The sequence below is a fragment of the Staurois parvus genome, unplaced genomic scaffold (genome assembly GCF_062004578.1).
Source record: "Staurois parvus isolate SC_StPar_1 unplaced genomic scaffold, SC_StPar_1.0 ptg000041l, whole genome shotgun sequence".
NCBI lineage: Eukaryota > Metazoa > Chordata > Amphibia > Anura > Ranidae > Staurois > Staurois parvus.
The window spans coordinates 364,637-391,989 of NW_028317837.1; the positions used below are offsets into that span (position 1 = coordinate 364,637).

The 27,353-nt window shown below is 45.9% G+C and overlaps 2 pseudogenes; one reads left to right on the forward strand and one right to left on the reverse strand.

Moving 5' to 3' along the window:
- Nucleotides 1–27,353, forward strand: part of LOC149470501 (uncharacterized) — a 205,369-nt pseudogene that overhangs the window by 37,204 nt on the left and 140,812 nt on the right.
- Nucleotides 3,807–7,757, reverse strand: LOC149470502 (uncharacterized; annotated as a pseudogene).

Here is a 27,353-nt window from a genome sequence, read left to right on the forward strand (position 1 = left end):
CAGATATGGGGGAGGGGCAACATAACCTAAAGTACAGCTATGGGTGGAATTGAAGGGAAGCCATTTTAGGGCGCTCCTTCCACACAAGAAGCAATGCATCTGGAAGGACTAGGAATCCATTGGACCAATGGGGATTAAACATTCTGCAATACATTGAGACACCATGAAATGTTACTGGCCTGTGATTGGCTCTCCTATTGTTAGTGAAGTGAGACTCCCCTTTTCGGTGTCAATAATGTGAAATGTTTCCCCCCAAATCCAAAAAGGTGACCCCCTTGGATAGGTACCCATCCTACTATCCCTGATAGGAGTTTGTAGTCCCTGCTACTACAGGAAACATGCGGGCGATCATTTACACCTTTTACAGCAGGACACTAAATATCAGAACACAATTCAAACATCAGACCAACAGCAGGAAGTCTGCTAACTGAATGTGTAATGCAATCTGTCATTAGCATTCCCAGAGTTCCCTCTGCAACATAGTTGTATCAGCTGTTGGTCCTGTCTGTAGATCTGTTATTTTCCCACCTTCTGTAACAGGGTGACAACCCTGATCATTCTGCAGGAACATTACACAGTAGCGTTGTCACCCTGTACAGGGAAGTCTTAGATAGATTATAAGTAAGACACACAACAAGTAAAGCCCAACTTCATCTAACGCTTCTACAGCAGTTACAGCAACAGGTTCTCTATAAGGTCCAACCCCCATATGAATGACAACTGACAGTTGTGAGCACCCCCAACAGTGTTATAGGATTTGCCCCAACCCCTCCAACTGCCATTTTTGCCAAAAGACTTGGCCTTCTACAGGAAGTAGACAAAAAATATCTGCTGGGAGGGATAACAAAAAAAAAAACAATAAGAGACTCGGAAAAGCAAAGCCTGCTCTGCTAATGACAGATTATATTATTAATGTCATTAGTGATTTTGCCCATAGTTACACTTTGGTGCCAACGTTGTAATATTTCCAGGGAGAAGAAGTTTTCTTTACAAACTTTCCACCAAAAAGAGATGTGTGCACTCAGAGTGATTATTGTGAACCCCAATCAGAGGAATGTCAGTCCCCCGGAAGAAGTGGTAGGAATATGACCGCACACTCAGCACTTTGTAAGTTCAGATCTCTGGCAGTTGTATTGTGTGATTAGTCTATGGAGAGGAGTAATAGCTGGAAAGAGAAAACATGGAACAAGGATTTCTGATCTTCACCTGATGGAATCCCATTTGGCAGAACCACATGGAACACAAGTGGCCAGCTGGGCTTACGTTTTACTGCTGAATACATCCCCTAAATCAGCAGTAACTCAGTATTGGAAGGCCTGCATCAGCTTGGGATGTTGTTTTCTCACTGAACAGAGACTTCTTTCTAGCTGGTGTCACAGACATAGACCTGCCTGAAAGGTTGTCACCCATGAGATGATATCCTACAACCTCACAAACACCCCCTTTCCTCTCTATGATCACAATCTCATCACCTTCACAGTCTCCTCATCTTCAAACACTTATCCCTCCAATCAGCAATCACCTGCAGAAACCTTCACAACTTGAACCCTTCTCCTTTCCACTCTACAACTGACCAACTCTATGACAGAATCTCTCCCTTGTCCTGCCCTGACCTGGCCACTGCTGTCTACAACAGTTCACTTTCATCCACATTAGACTCACTTGCTCCTCTAACACGAAGCATCAGGCCCCGACCATTACAACCTTGGCAGACTGACAACACCACAGATCTTAAACGACATAGTCGTGTGCTGGAGCGAATGTGGCGTAAAACAAAATCCCAGCAAGCATTCACCCGATATAAATCTGCTTTCTTCACATACAATTCCTCCCTCCATGCTGCCAAACAAGCCTACTTTGTCACTCTCATCAATAGCTCATCATCCAGTCCTTGTCGTCTCTTCTCTACTTCTCTCAACTTTCTCCACCTCCACCCAGTACCTCACTCACTGCTCACGAAATTGCAAATCGTTTTAAAAACAAGATTGATGCAATTCATAGGGACATCTCCACTGCACAGACATCCATCCCACTTAGCATACCTTTTACTAAACCTCCCTCAACACTTTCATCTTTTGACCTTCCTACTACCGAAGAGGTCACTAAGGTTCTCTCAGAAGCCCGTCTCACTACCTGCCCCCTGGATCCTGTCCCCTCACAACTACTATGGTCTTCCTCTTCTTCCATCCTACGCTCCCTCACTCACATCTTCAATCTTTCCCTCTCTACTGGTGCCTTCCCCTCCCCTCTAAAGCATGCACACATCACTCCCATACTTAAAAAGCCCTCCCTGGACCCCACCAACCTGAACAACGTAAGACCCATCTCCCTGCTGCCATTTACCTCTAAACTATTACAACACTTAGTCTACAATTGCCTGAGCTCCCACCTCACTGACAACAACCTTCTCGACCCTTTACAGTCTGGCTTTCGCTCACTGCACTCCACTGACACTGCCCTACTAAAACTCACTAATGATCTACTAACTGCTAAAACCAATGGCCACTACTCCGTACTCATCCCAACCAATGGCCACTACTCAGTACTCATCCCAAACAATGGCCACTACTGAGTACTCATCCCAACCAATGGCCACTACTCCGTACTCATCCCAACCAATGGCCACTACTCCGTACTCATCCCAACCAATGGTCACTACTCCGTACTCCTCCTAACCAATGGCCACTACTCCGTACTGATCCCAACCAATGGCCACTACTCCGTACTCATCCCAACCAATGGCCACTACTCCGTACTGATCCCAACCAATGGCCACTACTCCGTACTCATCCCAACCAATGGCCACTACTCCGTACTTATCCCAACCAATGGCCACTACTCACTACTCTTACTACTTGACCTCTCTGCAGCTTTTGATACAGTTGACCATCCCCTCCTCCTCAAAATCTCAACTCTTTTGGCCTCCAAGACTCTGCTCTCTCCTGGTTCTCCTCCTACCTATTGCAGCGCTCCATCAGCATTACCTATAACTCTGCCTCCTCCTCTCCACTCCCTCTTTCTGTAAGGGTCCCTCAAGGTTCCGTCCTTGGGCCCCTACTCTTCTCCATCTCCTCCCTTTGTCACTTGATAAACTCCCACGGCTTTAAGTACCACCTCTATGCTAATGACACACAAATCTATCTTTCTACCCCTCATTTCACCCCTTCAGTCTCCTCCTCACCTCGCCCCTTCAGTCTCCTCCTCACCTCACCCCTTCAGTCTCCTCTTGCATTACTAACCTACTAAGCTACATATCGGCATGGATGTCACTCCACTTCCTCAAACTCAATCTTTCCAAAACTGAGCTCTTAGTATTCCCTCCAGCCTGTGCCCCCTCCCTGACTTCTCCAACAAGATCAATAACACAACCATCAGTCCCTACCCGCATGCCAGGGTACTAGGTGTAATCCTAGACTCCCATCTGTCCTTTCAGTCCCAAATCCAATCACTGTCCAAATCTTGTAGACTTCACCTCCACAACAGCTCCAAGATATGGCCGTTCTTAACCTCGGAAACCACTAAGCAACTTATTCACTCCCTTGTTATATCTCGCCTTGACTATTGTAACTCCCTCATTATTGGCCGACCACATTGCAGGCTATCCCCTCTTCAGTCTATCATGAATGCTGCTGCTAGACTCATCCACCTTACTAACCATTCTGTATCAGCCACCCCTCTCTGCCAATCCCTCCACTGGTCTCCATTCAGTGTCCTCCACACCCCTCTGCCAATCCTTCCACTGGCCTCCATTCAGTGTCCCCCACCCCCCTCTGCCAATCCCTCCACTGGCTTCCCATTGCCCAACGGATAAAATTCAAAACATTAACAATAACATATAAAGTCATTTATAACTCTGCCCCAAATTACATCACCAATATTGTCTCCAAATATCACCCAAACCGTACTCTCCGCTCCTCGCACAACCTCCTGCTCTCTAGCTCCCTTGTCTCCTCCTCCCATGCTCATCTCAAGGACTTCTCCAGAGCTTCCCCCATCCTATGGAATTCTCTACCCCAATTTATCAGACTATCACCTACTCTGCTCACTTTTAGGCGATCTCTGAAAACCTCTCTCTTCAGGGAAGCCTATCCTGCCCTCAGCTAATAATGGAATCTTCTACTCTTCCAACCAGTCGATCCCCCACAGTTACTACCTTTTGTACCACTAGCCCCTCCCTCCTAGATTGTAAGCTCCGAGGAGCAGGGCCCTCCTATTCCTCTTGTATTAAACTGTATTGTTGCTGTATTGTCTCCCATTATATTGTAAAGCGCTGAGCAAACTGTTGGCACTATATAAATCCTGTATAATAATAATAATGAGAGGAGATGAAATGTGGAAAGAAGGCATTGATAATGGGAGAGGAGATGGAACATGTAATGGGAGGAGTGGACAAGGTGGGCTTAGCTGGAGACCTCAAGCCTGGCTGATGATGTATCAATAGTCAGAAGAACCTGGAATTGACTCTCCCACTGAGGCTTCAGAGACTTGGTAAGATAATAGACCCCATCCTAGTCTCTGGTACTGAGGCAGTGTTGGTCATGTATTACCTCAGGATCCAGAAATGAAGAAAATGCTTGGAAACACAACTCAGTTGGTGCATCATGAAAATGCATTGCATGTTCATTCAAAGCTCCATAAAAAAAGATAAAGATGAGAATCATGAGGGAAGCTTTTCAGCTATTGATGCTTATCTTAAAAAAATTGTCAAAAGATAAAATATTCAAATCCCTTCTAGTTGTGTATTGATGGAGATAAGCACTAAACTCAGTTCATCCGATGATTACATTCCAGTTTGCTCAGATTTTAGTTTGTGTCTTTTAAGGTAACATTTTATCTTTTCCATTCTTCTCTAGCTTGTGGGATGACATTGGGGATGTGAAACTAACTTGTGACACCTGAAACTTCTTTAATATCTCTTTTCTTCCAGAATTTAATCTATGCTGAGATTTGTGAATCCTCCGGTGATAGATTAGACCGGCATTAACTGTAAAAGGTTTGTCACATTGATAGCATTAAAATGGCTTCTCTCCAGTGTGAATCCTCTGCTGTCTGATAAGATCGGACTTCTGTGTAAAAGCTTTATCACATTCAGAACACTGATAGGGCTTCTCTCCAGTGTGAATCCTCTGGTGTGTGATAAGATGTGACTTCACTGTAAAAGCTTTATCACATTCAGAACACTGATATGATTTCTCTCCAGTGTGAAAACTCTGGTGTGTTATAAGATGTGACTTCACTGTAAAAGCTTTATCACATTCAGAACACTGATATGGCTTCTCTCCAGTGTGAATCCTCTTGTGTGTGATAAGATGTGTCTTCTGTGTAAAAGCTTTATCACATTCAGAACACTGTTATGGCTTCTCTCCAGTGTGAACAATCTGGTGTGTGATAAGATGTGACTTCACTGTAAAAGCTTTATCACATTCAGAACACTGATATGACTTCTCTCCAGTGTGAATCCTCTGGTGTGTGAGAAGATTTGATTTCTCTGTAAAAGCTTTATCATATTCAGAACACTGATATGACTTCTCTCCAGTGTGAACAATCTGGTGTGTGATAAGACTTGACTTCTGTGTAAAAGCTTTATCACATTCAGAACACTGATATGGCTTCTCTCCAGTGTGAATCCTCTTGTGTGTGATAAGATGTGTCTTCTGTGTAAAAGCTTTATCACATTCAGAACACTGTTATGGCTTCTCTCCAGTGTGAACAATCTGGTGTGTGATAAGATGTGACTTCACTGTAAAAGCTTTATCACATTCAGAACACTGATATGACTTCTCTCCAGTGTGAATCCTCTGGTGTGTGAGAAGATTTGATTTCTCTGTAAAAGCTTTATCATATTCAGAACACTGATATGACTTCTCTCCAGTGTGAACAATCTGGTGTGTGATAAGACTTGACTTCTGTGTAAAAGCTTTATCACATTCAGAACACTGATATGGCTTCTCTCCAGTGTGAATCCTCTGGTGTGTGATAAGATTTGACTTCCGTGTAAAAGCTTTATCACATTCAGAACACTGATATGACTTCTCTCCAGTGTGAATCCTCTGGTGTGTGATAAGATCTGACTTCCGTGTAAAAGCTTTATCACATTCAGAACACTGATATGGCTTCTCTCCAGTGTGAACAATCTGGTGTGTGATAAGACTTGACTTCTGTGTAAAAGCTTTATCACATTCAGAACACTGATATGGCTTCTCTCCAGTGTGAATCCTCTTGTGTGTGATAAGATTTGACTTCTGTGTAAAAGCTTTATCACATTCAGAACACTGATATGACTTCTCTCCAGTGTGAACAATCTGGTGTGTGATAAGATGTGACTTCCGTGTAAAAGCTTTATCACATTCAGAACACTGATATGACTTCTCTCCAGTGTGAACAATCTGGTGTGTGATAAGACTTGACTTCTGTGTAAAAGCTTTATCACATTCAGAACACTGATATGACTTCTCTCCAGTGTGAACAATCTGGTGTGTGATAAGACTTGACTTCACTGTAAAAGCTTTATCACATTCAGAACACTGATATGACTTCTCTCCAGTGTGAACCCTCTGGTGTGTGATAAGACTTGACTTATGTGTAAAAGCTTTATCACATTCAGAACACTGATATGACTTCTCTCCAGTGTGAAACCTCTGGTGTGTGATAAGACTTGACTTCTGTGTAAAAGCTTTATCACATTCAGAACACTGATATGACATCTCTCCAGTGTGAACAATCTGGTGTGTGATAAGACTTGACTTCTGTGTAAAAGCTTTATCACATTCAGAACACTGATATGGCTTCTCTCCAGTGTGAATCCTCTTGTGTGTGATAAGACTTGACTTCTGTGTAAAAGCTTTATCACATTCAGAACACTGATATGACTTCTCTCCAGTGTGAACAATCTGGTGTGTGATAAGATGTGACTTCCGTGTAAAAGCTTTATCACATTCAGAACACTGATATGGCTTCTCTCCAGTGTGAACAATCTGGTGTGTGATAAGATTTGACTTCCGTGTAAAAGCTTTATCACATTCAGAACACTGATATGACTTCTCTCCAGTGTGAATCCTCTGGTTTGTGAGAAGATTTGACTTCTCTGTAAAAGCTTTATCACATTCAGAACACTGATATGGCTTCTCTCCAGTGTGAACCCGCTGGTGTGTGATAAGACTTGATTTCACTGTAAAAGCTTTATCACATTCAGAACACTGATATGACTTCTCTCCAGTGTGAATCCTCTGGTGTCTGATAAGATGTGACTTCACTGTAAAAGCTTTATCACATTCAGAACACTGATATGGCTTCTCTCCAGTGTGAATCCTCTTGTGTGTGATAAGATTTGACTGCTGTGTAAAAGCTTTATCACATTCAGAACACTGATATGACTTCTCTCCAGTGTGAACAATCTGGTGTGTGATAAGATGTGACTTCCTTGTAAAAGCTTTATCACATTCAGAACACTGATATGGCTTCTCTCCAGTGTGAACAATCTGGTGTGTGATAAGATGTGACTTCCGTGTAAAAGCTTTATCACATTCAGAACACTGATATGACTTTTCTCCAGTGTGAATCCTCTGGTGTGTAAGAAGATTTGACTTCTCTGTAAAAGCTTTTTCACATTCAGAACACTGATATGGCTTCTCTCCAGTGTGAACTCTTTGGTGTACTATAAGGTCTCTCTTGCTTGTAAACGTTTTGCCACATTCAGAACAATGATATGACTTCCCTTCATTCTGAACCTTCTGGTGTGTGATATATTTTCTCTCCATTGTAAAATCTCCAAACAAGAAGTAGTATGAAATGACTCCTCTTATGTATACTTGGGTTGGACTTTATTGTAAAGCCATTGTCACTTCCAGAACACTGAAATTACTTTTCTCCTGCTGGATCAATGTGGCAGAGGATCCAAACCATGACTTTTAGAACACAGATATGACTTGTATCCCGTGTGAATCCTCCAGTGAACTGCAGTAAAGACTTTCAGTCAATTAAGACACCCATATGTCTTGTTTTCCATGTGACTCAGCTGTATTCATGAAGACCAACATGACCGAAAACTTGGTTCATCAATCCACCTGTACAAAAAAAAAAAATTTAAATTCTATATAAAGGGCTACATAAATTTGCTTTCTATTTTTAATGTTCATTACTAAATATATCTTTTGAATAGAAAGAATATGTACAGCATTATCTACAGTATTTTTGTAATCAAATAGATTGTATTAATAAAGTTTCTAAGTGCGCACAGTATTCCCAACATTCAGCCCAGACAATGGAGTCATACATTCTCACGTATAGGCAGTTGTGGCACTGTTACAGATCATACAGAACAATAACTTGCTTTGTCTATGGTGTCACTTTTACCTTTTATAAACAAATGAACAGAGAAAAGAAGAAACAACCTAGAACAATTCAGCTGTACACGGCAAGTAACTCCCCCCAGTACATACATAGATAGCTGACACCGATCAATGAGGCCCGTGTCTCCAGGATCATACCCCAAGTATGGGTGTCCAATGTAGTCACCATTCAGTAGGATACAACTGGCTTGTTCTCCTTCTATGGGGCTAAAAAAGCTAAAATTTTAAATACATATGATGTTAATGTGGAGATCACCTGCTCAATCCACTGGTGTCTGCTGGGAGTTTGAGATGATAGCCAAGATCGGGATATTTTTTATGGTCAAGCAGCCTCACTATTGCTATATGGCTTGTAATAGGAGGAGGTGTAAATAATTCCTCCTCTATTGAGACCAAGAGGCACACCCGAGGAATATTGAACACCAACATTACAATACTGGTCATATCGTTCCACTTTTTGAATAATTTTGGACATCTCCAAAATGTGTATCAAATCCCCGACATCACCACATTTGGGGTCATAAGGGGAAATCCCTCCTGTCCTAGCTGAACAATTGAGCTGGAGTCCTGAAAGCTCTATGCAAAAGAAATGACTGAGTTTCTGTGAAGAGGACAGAGAGATGAGAGGTATGGAGGTCACAATCACCTCCCACCACTCTCTCTTATTTTCTCTGTTTCCCATTTCTTTCTATAAGTCTTCGGTAAGAGTTTTATAGACTGGAATAAACATGTGAGAGATCATGCCTTTCCCACTGGTGCCATCTGAAGCCCATTAACAAGTGTGAGAGTGATGTGAAATCTGTATCTGATGGAAGTAGCAACCAATGGATGGGATCTAATGTGTCTACTAAGTCCCACCTGGTAAGATGTTGAAGTTGGGCAGCTATAATATAAAGTCTAACATTTGGTATTGCTAGGCCTCCTTGGTCTTCACCATACTGTAGAGTAGTGAGTTTGATTCTAGCTGACGGCTTCTTCTAAATGAGTTCCCCAAACTGGGAGTCTATACTGGAGAACCACTTACGAGGTGTCCACATGGGAGAATTGTGGAGTATATAGAGGAATTGTGGGGTCCATATCTTCTCTTGTTCATAGATTTTATTGGAAAGAGATAATAGTTTTACAAGGAGCTGATAACAATGTGATTGCAGGACTCACCAACAGTAAGTCAGAAGGGGTACAACCCTTAGAGGTAACGTACAGGTTGTAATTTGTACACTACAAATAATATCTTCATACATTAAAGTGGAGTTCCAGTGAAAATAAAAAAAAATAAAAGTCAGCAGCTAAAAAAACAGTAGCTGCTGACTTTTAAAAGACGGGCACTTACCTGTCCCTCGATCTCGTGGTGTCCTCCCCGCAGCCCATTTCACCGGCTGCCCTGTGTTTCCAGTGCCGGCATCTTCAGTGTGGGCACCCAGCTGTGACAGCTTGCGGCTTCACATCCGGGTGCCCACTGAGCATGTGCGAGTATCTCTGTGCTTTGTGAATGGTCCTGTAGTCTTCTAGGACCTTTCATGTGTCCCAGAAGACTACAGGGAGGGAGGGGGGAGGACAACTTCCGCTTCTGATCACCTAGGTGATTGCAGCAGAAGTGGGAGCGGGTACCTGTCAATTTCGGTTACCCCCCAAAAGGTGCCAGTGGGGTCCTTAACCACTTGCCTACCCGGCACTTATACCCCCTTCCTTACCAGGCAAATTTTCAGCTTTCAGCGTTGTCGCACTTTAAATGACAATTGCGCGGTCATGCAACATTGTACTAATTTTATCATTTTTTTGACACAAATAGAGCTTTCTTTTGGTGGTCTTTACCCCCGCTGGGTGTTTTATTTTTTGTGCTATAAACAAAAAAAGATCAAAAAATGTAAAAAAAAAAAGTTTCTTTGTTTCTATGATAACATTTTTCAAACAGGTAATTTTTCTCCTTCACTGATGTGCACTGATAGGTGGCACTGATAGGCAGCACTGATGAGGCGGCACTGATAGGTGCCAGTGGGCTCCTTAACCACTTGCCTACCAGGCACTTATACCCCCTTCCTTACTAGGCCAATTTTCAGCATTGTCGCAGTTTAAATGACAATTGCGCAGTCATGCAACATTGTACTCAATTGAAATTTTTATCTTTTTTTTACACAAATAGAGCTTTCTTTTGGTGGTATTTGCTCCCCGCTGGGTGTTTTATTTTTTGCGCTATAAAATAAAAAAGAGCAAAAAATTTGAAAAAAAAAGTTTCTTTGTTTCTATTAAAATATTTAGCAAACAGGTAATTTTTCTCCTTCACTGATGTGCATTGATGAGGCTGCACTGATAGGCAGCAAGGATAGGCAGCACTGACGGGCACTGATAGGCAGCACTAATGAGGCGGCACTGATGATGGGTACTGATAGTTGTTACTGATTGGCAGCATTGCTGGGCACTGACTGGCGGCACTGCTGGGCGGCACTGCTGGGTAAAGGTGGGTGGCACTGCTGGGCACTTGTGGGCAGAACTGGTGGGTGGCGCTGCTGGGCACCGATCCTCAGGGCACTGATCATAAGTGCCCTGATGATCCCTCCTCTGACAACTGCTGGCAGTACCTTCCTCATGCTCTGACAGCCTGAGGAAAGTGCAGCTGAGCACCGGCAACTGCAATTCCCGATGACCAACGTGTCATAGGACACAGTGATCATGGAGATTGACAGGTTCATGCCCCCGGGGGCATGCAGGAGAGCGCATTCTGGGAGGACATCATATGAGATTTCTACATGGCAAATAATTTCCTAGCAGGTGTAGAAATCCAACAGACCCAACAGTCATGACATGCATGCTGCTGATTCTGTGTCATTGAATCACTCATTGAAAGGGGCGTGTTCACAATAATAGCCGTGTGGAGTTCTATTAGTGACGTCATTCATTCTTTGATAAACAGGTGGCAATTATTGCCCTTATTTAAGGAAGGAAGGCAGCAAATGTTGGACATGCTGGTTACAGTGCATTTCTCTCTGAAATTCTGAGGAAAATGGGTGGTTCCAGACATTGTTCAGAAGAACAGCGTACCTTGATTAAAAAGTTGATTGGAGGGGAAAACATATAAAGAAGTGCAGAAAATGATCGGCTGCTCAGCTAAAATGATCACAAATGCTTTAAAATGGCAACCAAAACCTGAAAGACGTGGAAGAAAGCGAAAAACTACCATTGGAATGGATAGAAGAATAGCCAAAATGGGGCGGACTCAGCCAACAATCAGCCCCAGGAAGATGAAAGAAGGTGTGACGTTCCCTGTGAGGACTGTTACAATTAGAAGACCCCTATGTGAAGCCAAGCTATCTGCAAGAAGTCCCCGCAAAGTCCCACTGTTGGGAAAAAGACGTGTGCTGAAGAGGTAACAATCTGCCAAAGAGCACATTGACTGGCCTAAAGAGAAATGATGCAACATTCTGTGGACTGATGAAAGTAAGATTGTTCTTTTTGGGTCTAGTGGGCGGAGACTGTTTGTCAGACGACCCCCAAACACTGAATTCAAGCCACAGTACACTGTGAAGACTGTGAAGCATGGTGGTGCAAGCATCATGATATGGGGATGTTTCTCATACTACGGTGTTGGGCCTATTTATCGCATACCAGGGATCATGGATCAGTTTGAATCCATCAGAATACTTGAAGAGGTCATGCTGCCTTATGCTGAAGAGGAAATGCCTTTGAAATGGGTGTTCCAACAAGACAACGACCCCAAACACACCAGTAAATGTGCAACATCTTGGTTCCAGACCAACAAGATGGACGTTATGGAGTGGCCAGCCCAATCCCCGGATCTTCATCCAATAGAAAACTTGTGGGGTGACATCAAAAATGCCGTTTCTGAGGCAAAACCAAGAAATAGAGAAGAACTGTGGAATGTGGTCCAATCATCCTGGGCTAGAATACCTGATCACAGGGGCCAGAAGTTGGGTGACTCCATGCAACACAGATGTACAGCAGTTCTCAGAAACAGTGCGACTACAACCAAATATTCATGAAGTCATTCAAAGGAAAGCAAAATCTTCAAACATTTCTCAGTTTATATAGTGAATGTTGGAGTTTGTAAAGAAGAATACAAACACGGCCATTTTTTTGAACCGTCTAATATTCACTTTTCTTCCATTTTTTTAGAGGAACAACACAAATTTGATGTATTTTTCTTCATGTTGTGATTTGGAATAGAATGTGTCGTGTTCCCAATGCATTTGTATGGATGGAAATAAAAGCTATTAGAAGGATTTTCAGCTTTAGTCACTTTTTCCAACACACTGCTATTATTTTGAACACAACTGTATATGGTATGAAGTGTAAGGTGGTGGAGCTGGTAGCTGTGTATATAAAGGTGGAAATCAAACCTCTGACATGGGGGTCACATTTACATATGTTATGTGACAGTAGGCAGGTGAAATCACCTGGTTGCGATAGGAGTCCCAGAGTGACTGGTCCAGCCCCATAGTGTTGGTGCCCAAACCGGATGGGAGCTGGCGATTTTGTAATGACTTCCGACAGTTAAATAAAGTTACAAAGTTTGACACCTACCCCATGCCGAGGATAGATGAATTAATCGACCGTCTGGGAGCAGCCCGGTACATGACGACGCTCGATTTGACCAAAGGATATTGGCAGATACACCTAAGCTGAGTCAGCAAAGGAGAAGACTGCATTTGGAACCCCAGAAGGGTCATTCCAGTATAGAAGAATGCCGTTCGGGTTACAGAATGCACCGGCTACCTTTCAGCGCAAAATGGATCAAATTATTCGCCCCCATCAGAAGTATGCTGCAGCTTACCTGGACGATGTGATTGTCCATAGCGCAGATTGGGCCTCACATTTGCCAAAGTTTCAGGCTGTACTAGACTCAATACAGAAAGCTGGGTTTACGACCAACCCAAAGAAGTGTATGATTGGACAGGAAGAGGCCAGGTACACCATTGGGAGAGGAGTAATAAAACCCCAGATCAACAAAGTTGAAGCGGTAGAGTTGGCCATGCCCAAACAACAAGAAGCAGGTACGGGCTTTTCTAGGTATTGCTGGCTACTATTGGCGATTCATTCCCCATTTTGCTTCTCTGGCAGTGCCCCAACCAACTTGACAAAAAGGAAGGAGTCGGTCGTGGTTAAGTGGTCCCCGGAGGCTGAAGCAGCATTTCAGTCTTTAAAAAGGGCCTTATGTAGCCAGCCAGTGCTATTGTCAGGAATGGACTTGCCAGTAATGGTGGGACTCACCTGCCTTGTGGGCTGCAGTACCAGGGCTGGCCAGCGGGTGCTCTCAGCAATCAGAGACTCAACCCTGTAGTCAGCCAAACACCTGAAGCTGATTATGCAGGTGTATTTAAGGGATGGCCAGACCTGCAGTCTGTTCCTTGGTGTGTGTTTTTCCATGGGCCCCTGTATCTTGTTACCTGCATTCCTGTTCCTGTCTGACTGATTCGTTGCCGACCCTGCCTGATCCGGACCTCTGCTGACTTCTCTTGTTTGATCCCTGGCTTGTGACCCCGACCATTCTCTGCCTGACCCCCTGTACCTACCTGCCCGTTAGTTGCTGTACCCATCTCGTGACCTGACTACTCTCTGCCTGCTTCTCCTGTTCCTACCTGCCCGATTGTTATTGACCCGGCCTGCCTGACGACGCTTGCATTGTATGTACTGTTATCTGTGGGTGGTTTGGTTCGTTTGCACTGTGTTATGTTTTAGTATTGCACTGCGTTTATGTATTGTTAGTGTTAATAAATTATATTGTTTATACCATATCTGAAGCCTGCGTTTCCCTGCGTCAGTTCACATACCTCTGGTCATACCCGGAGCCCTGACATTACACCAAGGCCAATCCTGACCAGAAGTGGCTGCACAGGGAAGCCATCTTGGCTTGTTCCTGGGAAGGATGGATCTGGATGAGGTTGTGTATTTATCTCTGCTAGTGTTTGATGACAGGGAGTATGCTTATCAGACTCTGAAGGAGTATACCCGGGATCAACTGCTAGAATGTATACGGCTCGCTCATGTTCTAGTAGATCAGGGCACAGAATTCTCTGAGGTGCAGCCATTGATTCAGGTTTGTGCTGAGTTGGTTTCATCTGGTACCCCCGAATGCAGGGATGAATTTTTGCCGCCATTTAGTGCCGACCAAGTAGTGTCCCTGGTGTGGTTATTAGAGGATGATGTGGATTACTTTCTGGAGCGTTATTCTGCATGTTCACCACAGGTATTAAGGGATTGTATAAACGCAGTGCAGTCTTTGGTCAGACAGGCTTTGTGTAAGCTGAGCTTTGTTCAACCCATACTGCAGACATGGTCAGACTTGTTGCACCCAGCCTCAGTCGGCTTGAAACATCATTCCTCTGCTCAAGGCACTCTTCCTGCATCCCCGACAGCACCCCCAGTGACTGCCCAGTATACTCTGCTAACTACCACATACCAGTCCTCTGCTCCCACTCACTGCACCTATCCTTCCTTTAACCCTGTAAAGAAGTCCTCTGTAGCAACTGCTCCCTCCTATGTTCCATCCTCCAGCTCTTCTCTGTCTCCAGCTGCTCCATTCATTTGCAGACCTGCGTTTACTTGCAGTGCTCCAGTAGTTAAAACCAGAAAAAAAGCGAAAATTCTTTCCAACCAGTACCATCCTGCCAGTATCCAAACCGGTGAGCCTGCCCTCTGAGAACCTGCCTTCCGTGGTTCAGCCTGGTGCCTCGGCACCCGCACTTCAGCCTGATGTCTCTACCCAGCCTGATGTCTGTACCCAGCCTGATGAACTGATCCAGCCTGATGATCCTATCATGCCTGATGACCCAGTGCCCGCTGTCATACCTGGTGACCCGATACCCACTGTCGAGCCAGACGATCCAATGCCTGATGACCCAGTGCCCGCTGTCATGCCTGGTGACCCGATGCCCGCTGTGGAGCCAGACAATCCGGTACCTGATGACCCAGTGCCCGCTGTCATGCCTGGTGACCCGATGCCCGCTGTCGAGCCAGACGATCCAGCGCCAGATGACCTGGTGCCCGCTGTCGATCCAGACGATCCGGTACCTGATGACCCAGTGCCTGCTGTCATGCCTGGTGACCCGATGCCCGCTGTCGAGCCAGACGATCCAACGCCAGATGACCCGGTGCCCGCTGTCGATCCAGACGATCCGGTACCTGATGACCCGATTCCCGATGTCAAGCCAGTCGATCCAATGCCTGATGACCCAGTGCCCGCTGTCATGCCTGGTGACCCGATGCCCGCTGTCGAGCCAGACGATCCAGCGCCAGATGACCCGGTGCCTGCTGTCGAGCCAGACGATCCGGTACCTGATGACCCGGTGCCCGCTGTCGTGCCAATTGACTCAGAGCCCACTGTTGTGCCTGGTGATTCGGTGACCACTGCCTTGCCAGATGACGCGGTGCCCGCTGTCGAGCCAAATGACCTGATGCCTGGTGACCCGATGCCCGCTGTCGAGCCAGACGATCCAATGTCTGACCCAGTGCCCGTGGTCATGCCTGGTGACTCGGAGCCCACTGTCGTGCCTGGTGACTCGGTGCCCACTGCCTTGCCAGATGACGCGGTGCTCGCTGGCGAGCCAAATGACCTGATGCCTGGTGACCCAGTGCCCGCTGTCATACCTGGTGACCTGATGCCCCCTGACGAGCCAGACGATCCAATGCCTGATGACCCAGTGCCCGCGGTCATGCCTGGTGACCCGATGCCCGCTGTTGAGCCAGACGATCCAGCGTCAGATGACCCGGTGCCTGCTGTCGAGCCAGACGATCCAGTACCTGATGACCCGGTGCCCGCTGTCGTGCCTGATGACCCGGTGCCTGCCGCTCCGCCTGGGGGCCCGGCGCCCGCCGCTCCGCCTGGGGGCCCGAGACCTGTCGCTCCGCCTGGGGGCCCGGTGCCCACCGCTCCGCCTGGGGGCCCGGTGCCCGCCGCTCTGCCTGGGGGCCCGGTGCCCGCCGCCCCGCCTGGGGGCCCGGTGCCCGCCACCCCGCCTGGGGGCCCTGTGCCCGCCGCTCCTCCTGGGAGCCCTGTGCCCGCCGCTCCTCCTGGGGGCCCTGTGCCGCTGCCCGGAGTCCAGCCCGACGTGCCGCTGCCCGGAGTCCAGCCCGACGTGCCGCTGCCCGGAGTCCAGCCCGACGTGCCGCTGCCCGGAGTCCAGCCCGACGTGCCGCTGCCCGGAGTCCAGCCCGACGTGCCGCTGCCCGGAGTCCAGCCCGACGTGCCGCTGCCCGGAGTCCAGCCCGACGTGCCGCTGCCCGGAGTCCAGCCCGACGTGCCGCTGCCCGGAGTCCAGCCCGACGTGCCGCTGCCCGGAGTCCAGCCCGACGTGCCAGTCTTTGATATCCCACCAGTTACCAGACCCGGGCGGTGGAACATTTTGCCCAGCTAGGACTGTTTGGAGCGTCCTGAGGCCGCTCCTTGAGGGGGGGGGGTACTGTCAGGAATGGACTTGCCAGTAATGGTGGGACTCACCTGCCTTGTGGGCTGAAGTACCAGGGCTGGCCAGCGGGTGCTCTCAGCAATCAGAGACTCAACCCTGTAGTCAGCCAAACACCTGAAGCTGATTATGCAGGTGTATTTAAGGGATGGCCAGACCTGCAGTCTGTGCCTTGGTGTGTGCTTTTCTATGGGCCCCTGTATCTTGTTACCTGCATCCCTGTTCCTGTCTGACTGATTTGTTGCCGACCCTGCCTGATCCGGACCTCTGCTGACTTCTCCTGTTTGATCCCTGGCTTGTGACCCCGACCATTCTCTGCCTGACCCCCTGTACCTACCTGCCCGTTAGTTGCTGTACCCGGCTCGTGACCTGACTACTCTCTGCCTGCTCCTCCTTTTCCTACCTGCCCGACTGATATTGACCCGGCCTGCCTGACGACGCTTGCATTGTATGTATTGTTATCTGTGGGTGGTTGGTTTGGTTTGTTTGCACTGTATTATGTTTTAGTATTGCACTGCGTTTATGTATTGTTAGTATTAATAAATTATATTGTTTATAACATATCTGAAGCCTGCGTTTCCCTGCGTCAGTTCACATACCTCTGGTCATACCCTGGAGCCCTGACAGCTATACTCACCAGACTTCTCATAAAAAATTTGTGGTCCAGACGGATGCATCCGATGTTGGCTTAGGAGCAGTGTTGTCCCAGGTTTGGAAGGGGGAGGAGCACCCGGTAATCTACCTGAGCAGAAAGCTTAAGTCTCACAAGGAAAATTACACCACAATTGAGAAGAAGTGCTTATCAGTAAAGTGGGCTCTAGATTCCCTGTGGTACTATCTGCTAGGCAGACATTTTGACCTAGTCACGGATCACGCTCCCTTGAAATGGATGGCTCAAAATAAAGAGACCAATAGAGTAAATAGGTGGTTCCTGGCCCTACAAGAAATTAACTGTGAAGTAAAACAAGAAGAAGCGCACCAACCTTGCTCATTACCTCAGTAACCAAATTTATTTAGTAAAAGAATGGTACTCACAAACAGCGAATAAAAACAGGCATGTAAGTCCTCCCAGGGACTTCAAAAGCCAAGAGGCCAGCGCGAATCCCATCATGGGGGTGGACACTAAGTACACTGACGCGTTTCGAAGGTCATGCCTTCTTCCTCAGAGCTGGCACTTTTTATTCGCTGTTTGTGAGTACCATTCTTTTACTAAATAAATTTGGTTACTGAGGTAATGCGCAAGGTTGGTGCGCTTTTTCTTGTTTTACTTCACAGTTCTGTTCGGGCTTCCCCAGCCTTGGTTTGGAGCTGCACGACCTTGTATGCCCCGGTGGTTGTTTTGTTGGGATTTGATCTACTCACCACCGGCCTGGGTCCCGGAGCGCAGGATAAATTGCATTTAGCCTACAAGAAATGAACTTCACGGTAAAGCATTGCCCTGGAGTTCAGATGGGAAATGTGGATGCTTTAGACCGGGTTCATGCCTGCCTGGCTACTGGTGTTACAACCCCAAGGTTGAAACAAGAGGGGGGGTATGTGACAGTAGGCAGGTGAAATCACCTGGTTGCATCCTGGATGGACGATACATCTGTCCAAGGTTTAGACTATATGGGGATTTGTTCCACTAGGGGGGAAGTGCTGAGTCCTTCAGCACTGAGGTAATGAGCCCAGCTGAAGATAGTGCGCTCATTAAGGCCTTGATAAAACTTCCCAGCCTGCTTAGCGAGTTGCTCCAACCTGGAACCAGATCTGTGCCTGAACTGACTAGGGAGCAACATCCTATCTGTGTGCAGTGAGACAAAAGCCTGTGTGGCTAAGCCTCCAACTAACAGGGGCTAGGTATAGCATCAGGCTATACCTGGTGGATAGCTAGGGAAGCTATGTTGTACAGTAAGTATCCAAGTTGGCCAGGATTTGATGTTTCTTATTTTTTTTTGACGTTTTTCTGTAAATATTGTAAATAAACTGCACCTTTTTGTTTTTTTCACCTCCACTGTTGTGCTGTGCCTGTGTTTTGTGTTGTGCACCCATCCAGGGGGTCACAAACACCCACTGCCGAGCGAACCCCGTTACAGTGTTCAAACCTGGTCATGTCTAGGAGGGAGGGGGTTGGTATGTAAGTGGGAGGAACAAAAGTGATTGACATGAAGATATCTAAAAAGTTCAGGTCTAGATATTTTGTGGGAGTCACATAGGGTTTGGAAGGGTATAAAGGAGTCTGGTGCTGTGAAATTGTAAGTTTGAACCAGACTAGCTCTAGGACAAGCATGAAAAGAAGATGGAGGAATCCATGCCGGATAAAAGCCTGGAATGAGGAGGTATGCCATGAGAGGGTTATGGGGTGACTGTAAGGTGTATCAGAACTTTAGACTGTCCCAGATAGATGGGTAGTGTGACGGAGCGTAGGCAGGACAGAACACACAGAGTAGATGGCAAACGCACAAAGCTTTATTGAGACAAACAGACGGCAGTAACTGAATAGGGGAGTTTGCAGGGAGGGTGAATACGCCAGTCCAGGATGACACAAAAGGACCAACACACAAAGTCCAGACAGAGAGCCAAGGGAGAGTCTCTGTAGCAAGTAAAGTCTTCCCCAGCTGTGGGAGAAGGGGGGGTCCTAGGCAGCCTTGGGTCTCTGCCAAGCCTGGCCACAGCTCTCGGGCTCCTTCCATCAGCTACCCAGCGGTGAATACCTCGGGAGCTCTGCATCAGCTTCTGCATCGGACCCCCTTAGTCAACTAGGCAACCGGGGGAGGGCAGAGCTAGGGTGGCTCAAGCTTGCCTTACGAGTTAGTTTCATATTTGCAGGAGGGGGGGGAGGGGCACGGATGAGAGATGGCAGAGAGGGAGCAGGGACAGAGAAGGGGCTGTGGGGGGGGGGGGGGGGCAGCTGTGACAGGTAGTGTTGAGTAATTATGTTTTGGAGTGAGCAATGGTCTCTGGAGTGTAGCCATAGTAAATTGGCAACTGATAAGGGGTCACAATCTACTGACTCTATAGCGACCCATGGGGGGGGGGGGTCACTTTTACTGCGTGATATTTAGGGAGTTGAGCAAGATGTGCAGCTTGGAAATATTTTGCAAAGTTGGAAAGCCCCAGAGCACTCTAAGTTTCGGTAAGGTACGGATGGACCTGGGTAGATGCAGTTTATTAGTGCCCCATACATAAGTGGTGCCGCGACACTAATATGCAGAGGAAACAGGAAGGTATATATATGGGTAGGACCCAATAAAGGTATAATATTTTGGGCAGAATTGTCATTTTTTACAATCATGATACAACCCATCCATGAGAGGGGTAGTTTGGACCAGGATGTCATAAGATTGGTAAGGTGTGTTAACATAGGAGGGTAGTTAGCAGAATATAGAATACTGAGGTCTGCCATCAGCTTGGGTCCTAAATCAGGAATATATTGACTGGACCAAGAGAAGGGTGGAGGACGTTGTAGTTGTGACACAGTTAAGGAGGGTAGAGAGATATTAAGAGCTGTAGACTTTTTGGGATTCACAACCAGGTCCGAAATCACTGCAAATTGGTCCAGGCATTGGAGAAGGTTGGGTGCTGAGATCAAAGGAGAAGACATGAAGAGGAGATTGTCATCAGAGAAAAAGCATAACTTATGATGATGACCGCCAAGTTCTAATCCTTTAATATTTGTGTTAGTTCTTATCAGCTGTGCTAAAGGTTCATTCGCTAGAAAAGGATGGGGGGGGGGGGGGGGCAGCCTTGCCTCATTCCCCTTTGTATGGAAAAAAAGTCTGACTTGTAACCCACATGTCTCAAGTAAGCCCTTGGGGAGGTGTAAAGGGGTGATATCCATTGGAGTCAAAGGCTTTTTTTATCTCCAAGGAAAGGAAACAGCCGGGTATGCGGCGTATGCAAGCTGCATGTTCTAGCAAAATCACTCTGTGGTCTCGGCTTGGCAGAGGGGGGTTAAAACCCATCTGATCCTTGTGTATCAAGGTGCCTATGATAGAGTTCAGCCATGCAGATAGGATTTTAACATCCAAGTTAAGAAGGGAGATTGGTGTGTAATGAAGCCATGTGGTGTGATCTGATTGGGGTTCAGGTAGCATAGAAATGACTGCTGTTAGGGAGTCTGAGCAGAAAGAATAACCTTTGAGTAAGGCATTAAATGCATTAACCAATAAAGGTGGAAGGAGGTTAGTAAATATTTGGAATATAGGGCTGTAAGCTGTCTGGGCCAGGCCGCTTATTAGACTTTAGGGACTTGATGGAGTTCGGGACCTCAAGTTCTGTAATAGGTGTTTCCAGGGAAGAACATTGAGAAGTTGAGAGTGTTGGTAGAGATAGCCTTGAGAAAAGTTCAGTGGCCTGCGATTCATCATAGGAGCCGGTCTCAGAGTATAATTCTGCTAGATGTTTGTGGAAGACCTGTAATATTTTATTAGGATGGCTGGTGTGTGAAGTGTTTGTAATCTTTAAATGGACAAGTCTGTGTGTGTGGTCTGAGGTTCGCAGTGCCAGGGCTAGAAAAGTGTCAGGTTTGTTTGCATTCATATAATGTTCATGCCTGGATTGGCGTAGAACTTTTTCATCTGATTCTGTCAAGAAAACATCTATTTCTAGCCTGGTCTTGTCCAGGACAATCTATGAGAAGGTGAGGGGTCTGATTGGAAGGCTTTGCTGGCCTGATGAAATGAGGTTTCTAAGCGGTGATGGATTGCTCGCTGTCCTTTCTTGAGATGTGAGGCTTGGCTGATACAGGCTCCTCTAATTACAGACTTATGGGCTTCCCAAAAGGTCAGGAGAGAGAGGTCATCAGTTGTGTTATGTGTCAGGTATTCTTTGATGGCTAGTTCAATGTCCAGTCTGTGGGATGGGTGGGCCATTTAGACTCCATGTACTGCTAGTTTGTTGGGGTACTAAGGAGGAGAGGGTCAAGAGGACAGCTTTGTGACCAGTCCAGGGGTAAGGTATGATGGTTCAGGATAGGAGGGCTGGGGACATACCTCTAGTCAGAAATATATGGTCAATGTGGGAGAAAGTTTTATGTGGATATGAGTAGTATGTATAGTGTCTTCTAGCTGGGTTAGCTTCTTGCCATGTGTCTATGAGAGAGCGTTGTTGGAGTTGTTGCTGGAAGGAGGATGTGGATGGATAAGAGGTTATGGGGGATTTGTCTAAAAAGGGATAAACTAGCTGGCTGGAATTGCCACATAGTAAAAGTGTACCTAATTTATGGGAATCTATTACCTGTAGCAAATGGGAGTTAGGATTGGGATTGGGGCATAGTATGACGCTATAGTGACCTCTGAGTCAAGGAGGTGACCCACTAGAAAATATAATGGCTCTCTGGGTCCCAGATCCCTGCCTTGGGTGTAATGGGAGCAGAGCAGTGGAAAGCTTTGAGTACATCTGTGTGTTTAGTTGCGGCAGAAGCCATATAAACCTGTGGGTAGGAAGAGCTGAGATATTTCACCATATGGCTGGCACTGAAATGAGTCTCCTGCAGGCACACCTCATGTGCTTTGGCAGAGGCAAAGGATTTGAAGGCCTTAATTTTTTTATTCCCCGAACATTCAGGGTAAGTATATTTATTGGAGCCATGATAAAGGACAGATGCAAAGCTGATTGTAGGTGTCGCATCATGGCGACATCATCACCCCTGGGACAGGAATAAGAGAAAGAAAGGAGAAAAGAGGGGGAAGCAAGGTTAGTAAAGAGAGAGAAATGTCTGACAAAACAGGTCAGGAGGCCAAAAGGCCATGATGTGAAAACAGGTAGGTTGTCCATCTGTCTATGTCACTGGGATATAAATGGACGGGAAAAAAACAGTCCTGGGCAGGCCCAACTCGGGCTACCAAGGAAAATGTGGGGGAGCAGTGAACATCTTCAAAAGCCACAGAGGCCAAAAACAGGATATTAAATATCCGTTTGGTAGAGGAGTCAGGCCAAGGATAGACTATTGGGAATAAGATGTCAGCCTGCAGATATAAGCAGTTGGTAAGTGTATGCATTGTTCAAAGAGGCTATGCTTGGCTGGGTATCATGGGCATTAAACAGCATTAGACCACAGCTGGATGAAAGGGTGATCCGTTTGTTATTTTGTTGTCCAGCTATTGGTAGAAGGTTTAGCTAACAGCATTGAGCTGTTAGTTGCAAAAATTGCAGAATTATACTAAATATATATTTTTTTGTTTACAAACGTTTTTATTTTTTAAGAAATAGACTTCAAATGGCATTACAGCTTCAAATAGAATATACAAGAGAAACAAGGAACAACTGCAGTATTCATTTCAAAGGTGAAATTATGTAGAATAAAGGGAAAAAGAGAAAAGAAAAAAAAAGAGAAAAGAAATGAAGTACATGAGCAATATAGGTAGAGAGGTAGGCAGAGTTATAAAACGACCAACAAAGTAACTCAATCAATCAAAGCATAAATGGTCCTTATTGATCTAGTAAATGCCTGTGAGTTCTCCAAAGTTCCCATTTTCTGTCAAATAAATGCATCTTATCCAATAGAGTATAATGAATTCTCTCCATGAGCATCACCGCATCAACTCTGCAGAACTGTGGTCAATGGTACTGTGAGGGATTTCCAATGTAGGGCAATAGCCCATAGGGTGGATATACAAATGCTATGGATTAGCCTCATAACCTCAGTCTGAACTCCCGAGATAACGGGCTGACAGCTAGTAAAGCCAGAAATTGGGGAGACCTAGGCCTCCCGCCCATTGTGACCGGTAGAGGACCGATGAAGTAAAACGAGGGCGTTTGTTACACCAAATAAAAATATTAATAATCCTGTGAAAGTGATCTAAGAACGTTTATGAGACAGGGATTGGGAGTGATCTAAATAAAGTAATCTAGGCAAGACATTCATTGTTACTGCCGTGACTCTGCCCAAGAATGAGATAGGGGATCCATGCCAGATCTTCAATAGAGGTCAGAGGCGTGACACACATGGTGGCCAATTAGCAGCAAATAATTTTGAGTATCTGGGGGTGAGGTTTATACCTAGGTATGAAATCTGATCTGTGGCCCAACGAAATGGAAAAGAATTGCGGAGAGATGCACCCAGGGAATCAGGAACATTAATAGGCAGAACTACTGATTTAGTAAAATTTACAGTAAGACCTGATACTGTTACAAAGTCATTCAATAATGAGCAGAAGTCAGGCAATGACACCAACAGTTTAGTAAGGAAAAGCATAACATCATCTGCATACATACAAATTGTGAAATGTGAACCAATAATGGGGAACCAGAAATGTCTGAGTGTGATTATTGCAATTGCCAAGGGTTCCAAAACAAGCGCCAATAATAAGGGTGAAAGAGGACAACCCTGACGGGTACCTCCGCCTAGTGTACAAAATACAGAATTGCAGCCTGGAAGTCTTATTCTTGTTTTGGGGGGAGTCATACAAAGCATGTACACCAGACAGAAATTCATCACTAAAGCCCATCTTCTGCAGTAATGAAAACAAGTATGGCCAGAGGACACCATCAAAGGCCTTGTTAATGTCCCGGCTCAGCAACAAAACTTCTTTAGAATGCAAATTGACGTCCTAAATAACATTTAATGTGAGAGGAATATTGTCCGTGATAAGTCTGCCTGGGATAAATCCCGATTGGTCCGGTGAGACCAAAGAGGAGGTAATAGGGGCCAACCTATCTGCCAGAATGTGGCTAAATATTTTCAGATCATTGTTCATCACTGAGATTGGTCTATAGTTTTGAGGTAAATGATGGTCTTTCAGGGGTTTAGGTAATAGAGACAGGTTAGCCAAGAGTATCTCCTCAGGAAACCTACCGCCCTGCAAAACATCATTGAATAATGACATCAAAGAGGGAGCCAATGTAGGAGCAAAATGTTTATAATAACTGGCCGTGAACCCATCAGGGCCGGTGCTGTGGAAGTTCTGAGTGCGCTAATCACACAGGATATTTCCTTCAAAGTGCATGGGGCATTGGGAGAGGATATCTGAGAGGGTGTGAGAGCGGGGGGGGGGGATAGAATCAAGCCACGAGCCATTTGAGGAAGCAGAAGTTGGTTGCAGAGGAGCTAATAGGGTGGAATAAAAAGTTTCAAAAATACCCAGGACTTCACGAGGAAGAGAGGAGATACTGCCGGATTTAGTACGTAACTTGTAGATATGTGGGGATCGTATTGAGAGGTTTAATTTCTATGTGAACATAGTAGACGCTGAATTTCTATGTAATAAAAAGGAGGCCTTTGACCAGCGTAGAGCTTTTTCAGTTTTCTGGGATAGTAAAATATTCAGTTCTAGACACTTTTGCGATATCATGGTTTGTTACGGAGAGACGGATTGCCATCATGAGCCCTATAATGTGATTCTAATTCTCGGGTAAGTTTCTGAATTTGTTTCCACCGCTCTCTATTTCTAGAAGAAGCCATAGAAATAAGGTGACCTCGCAGGAACGCCTTATGGGCTACCCACAAGATGGCCGGGGAGATATCAGGAGTTGTGTTTGACTGAAAGTATTCTTGAATGGAAGTAACTACTTCATGGCGGGTGTTAGTATCCGTAAGCATAGAGTCGTTAAGTCTCCAGGAGTAGGGAGTAGGGGCTAGACCTATAAAAGTGATAGACAGCGCGATAATATTATGATCTGACCAGGGGCTTAAATGAATGCAAGCTTTCCTAGAGTTAGCCAGCAGAATGGGGGAGCAATAGATATAATCTAGTCTAGCATAAGAGTCATGTGGGTGGGAGTAAAATGAATAATCTCTAGCTCCTACATTATGTGCCCTCCAGGAGTCTACCAGTTGAAGGGTGTCTAATTTTTTAAATAAATAAATATGCAGTGCTAGAAAAATATAGAGAAAAGAAAATCATAATATTGGTATGTCTATGTACAACAAAAGTATAGGAGTCCCATCATAATAATGGAAAGTTCCATAGGAATAACATCCAAAAAATTGTAGCAGGTGTTCCGTATCTAGTGATATAGGTGCCAGAATCCGGTAAGGATCTGGTTAAGTTATGCACTTACCAGAAGTACATATAATATGAGCATTATATGTATAATCCTGATGATGGAGTCATCTGGATCTGGTCAGAGGCTGCGGTGTCATCCGGCTCAGCAGTGGACACACAAGATGAATTCTCACACTCGGGGTCACACTTCGCTCACAGACTCATCACACAGCTATGGGTATGGGTATTGGCTCCACCCTCCCAGACAGGCTCCACCTTGTAATGCTCACAATAAGCAAGCCAGGACAAAAAATGGTGCTAATAGTGTAGTTGAGACGCCTAGCTGTACATGGCCACCAGGAAGGCCACTTATTGACCTAATGTGAGTTTTATCATTTTTGTATCTTGGATTTGTTACAATACTTAATAAAAGTGGTACTACACTATTAGCACCATTTTTTGTCCTGGCTTGCTTGTTGTGAGCATTACAAGGTGGAGCCTGTCTGGGAGTGTGCAGCCAATACCCATACCCATAGCTGTGTGATGAGTCTGTGAGCGAAGTGTGACCTCGAGTGTTAGAATTCATCTTGTGTGTCATCTTGTGTGTCCACTGCTGAGCCGGATGACACCGCAGCCTCTGACCAGAACCTCCTTGATTACTTGAGAAAAAGGGTTTCCTCTCAGGGCTTTCCCATTCCTGCTTAATGGTATCAACCAGGGAACTATGGACTGGAAAGACCCTAGTCTAACATACAAACCTTGATACATAAGGAGTCCTGGTGGTCCGCCTTTTATAGTACTGTGCTTACGTCTTTCCTGTCCCAGAGGGAGGAGCTCTGTCTCAGGAAGGCTGTCCTGGAGGACGTTTGGAGAAATGAAGATTAGAATGACTGAGAGACAAAAGCCAGAAATAGATCAGTGGCTGCATGCACGCCTCATTGTTAGGCTGCAGGTAGAGAGGCAGAGATGAGGCCGGATTTATCATGAAATACAAATTAAAGTGTATTATTCCACAATTTAAAAAGAACTGCAGGTAGTAAATGCAGAGAGGAGTTGCAGATGATACGATGGTGGGTAGTACGTACAGGAGAGGAGTGTGGAGGTATGACAGTGACCGGTACGTACAGGAGAGGAGTACGGAGGTATGACAGTGATCGGTACGTACAGGAGAGGAGTGTGGAGGTATGACAGTGATCGGTACGTACAGGAGAGGAGTGTGGAGGTATGACAGTGATCGGTACGTACAGGAGAGGAGTGTGGAGGTATGACAGTGATCGGTACGTACAGGAGAGGAGTGTGGAGGTATGACAGTGATCGGTACGTACAGGAGAGGAGTGTGGAGGTATGACAGTGATCGGTACGTACAGGAGAGGAGTGTGGAGGTATGACAGTGATCGGTACGTACAGGAGAGGAGTGTGGAGGTATGACAGTGATCGGTACGTACAGGAGAGGGGTGTGGAGGTATGACAGGGATCGGTACGTACAGGAGAGGGGTGTGGAGGTATGACAGGGATCGGTACGTACAGGAGAGGAGTGTGGAGGTATGACAGTGATCGGTACGTACAGGAGAGGAGTGTGGAGGTATGACAGTGATCGGTACGTACAGGAGAGGAGTGTGGAGGTATGACAGTGATCGGTACGTACAGGAGAGGAGTGTGGAGGTATGACAGTGATCGGTACGTAC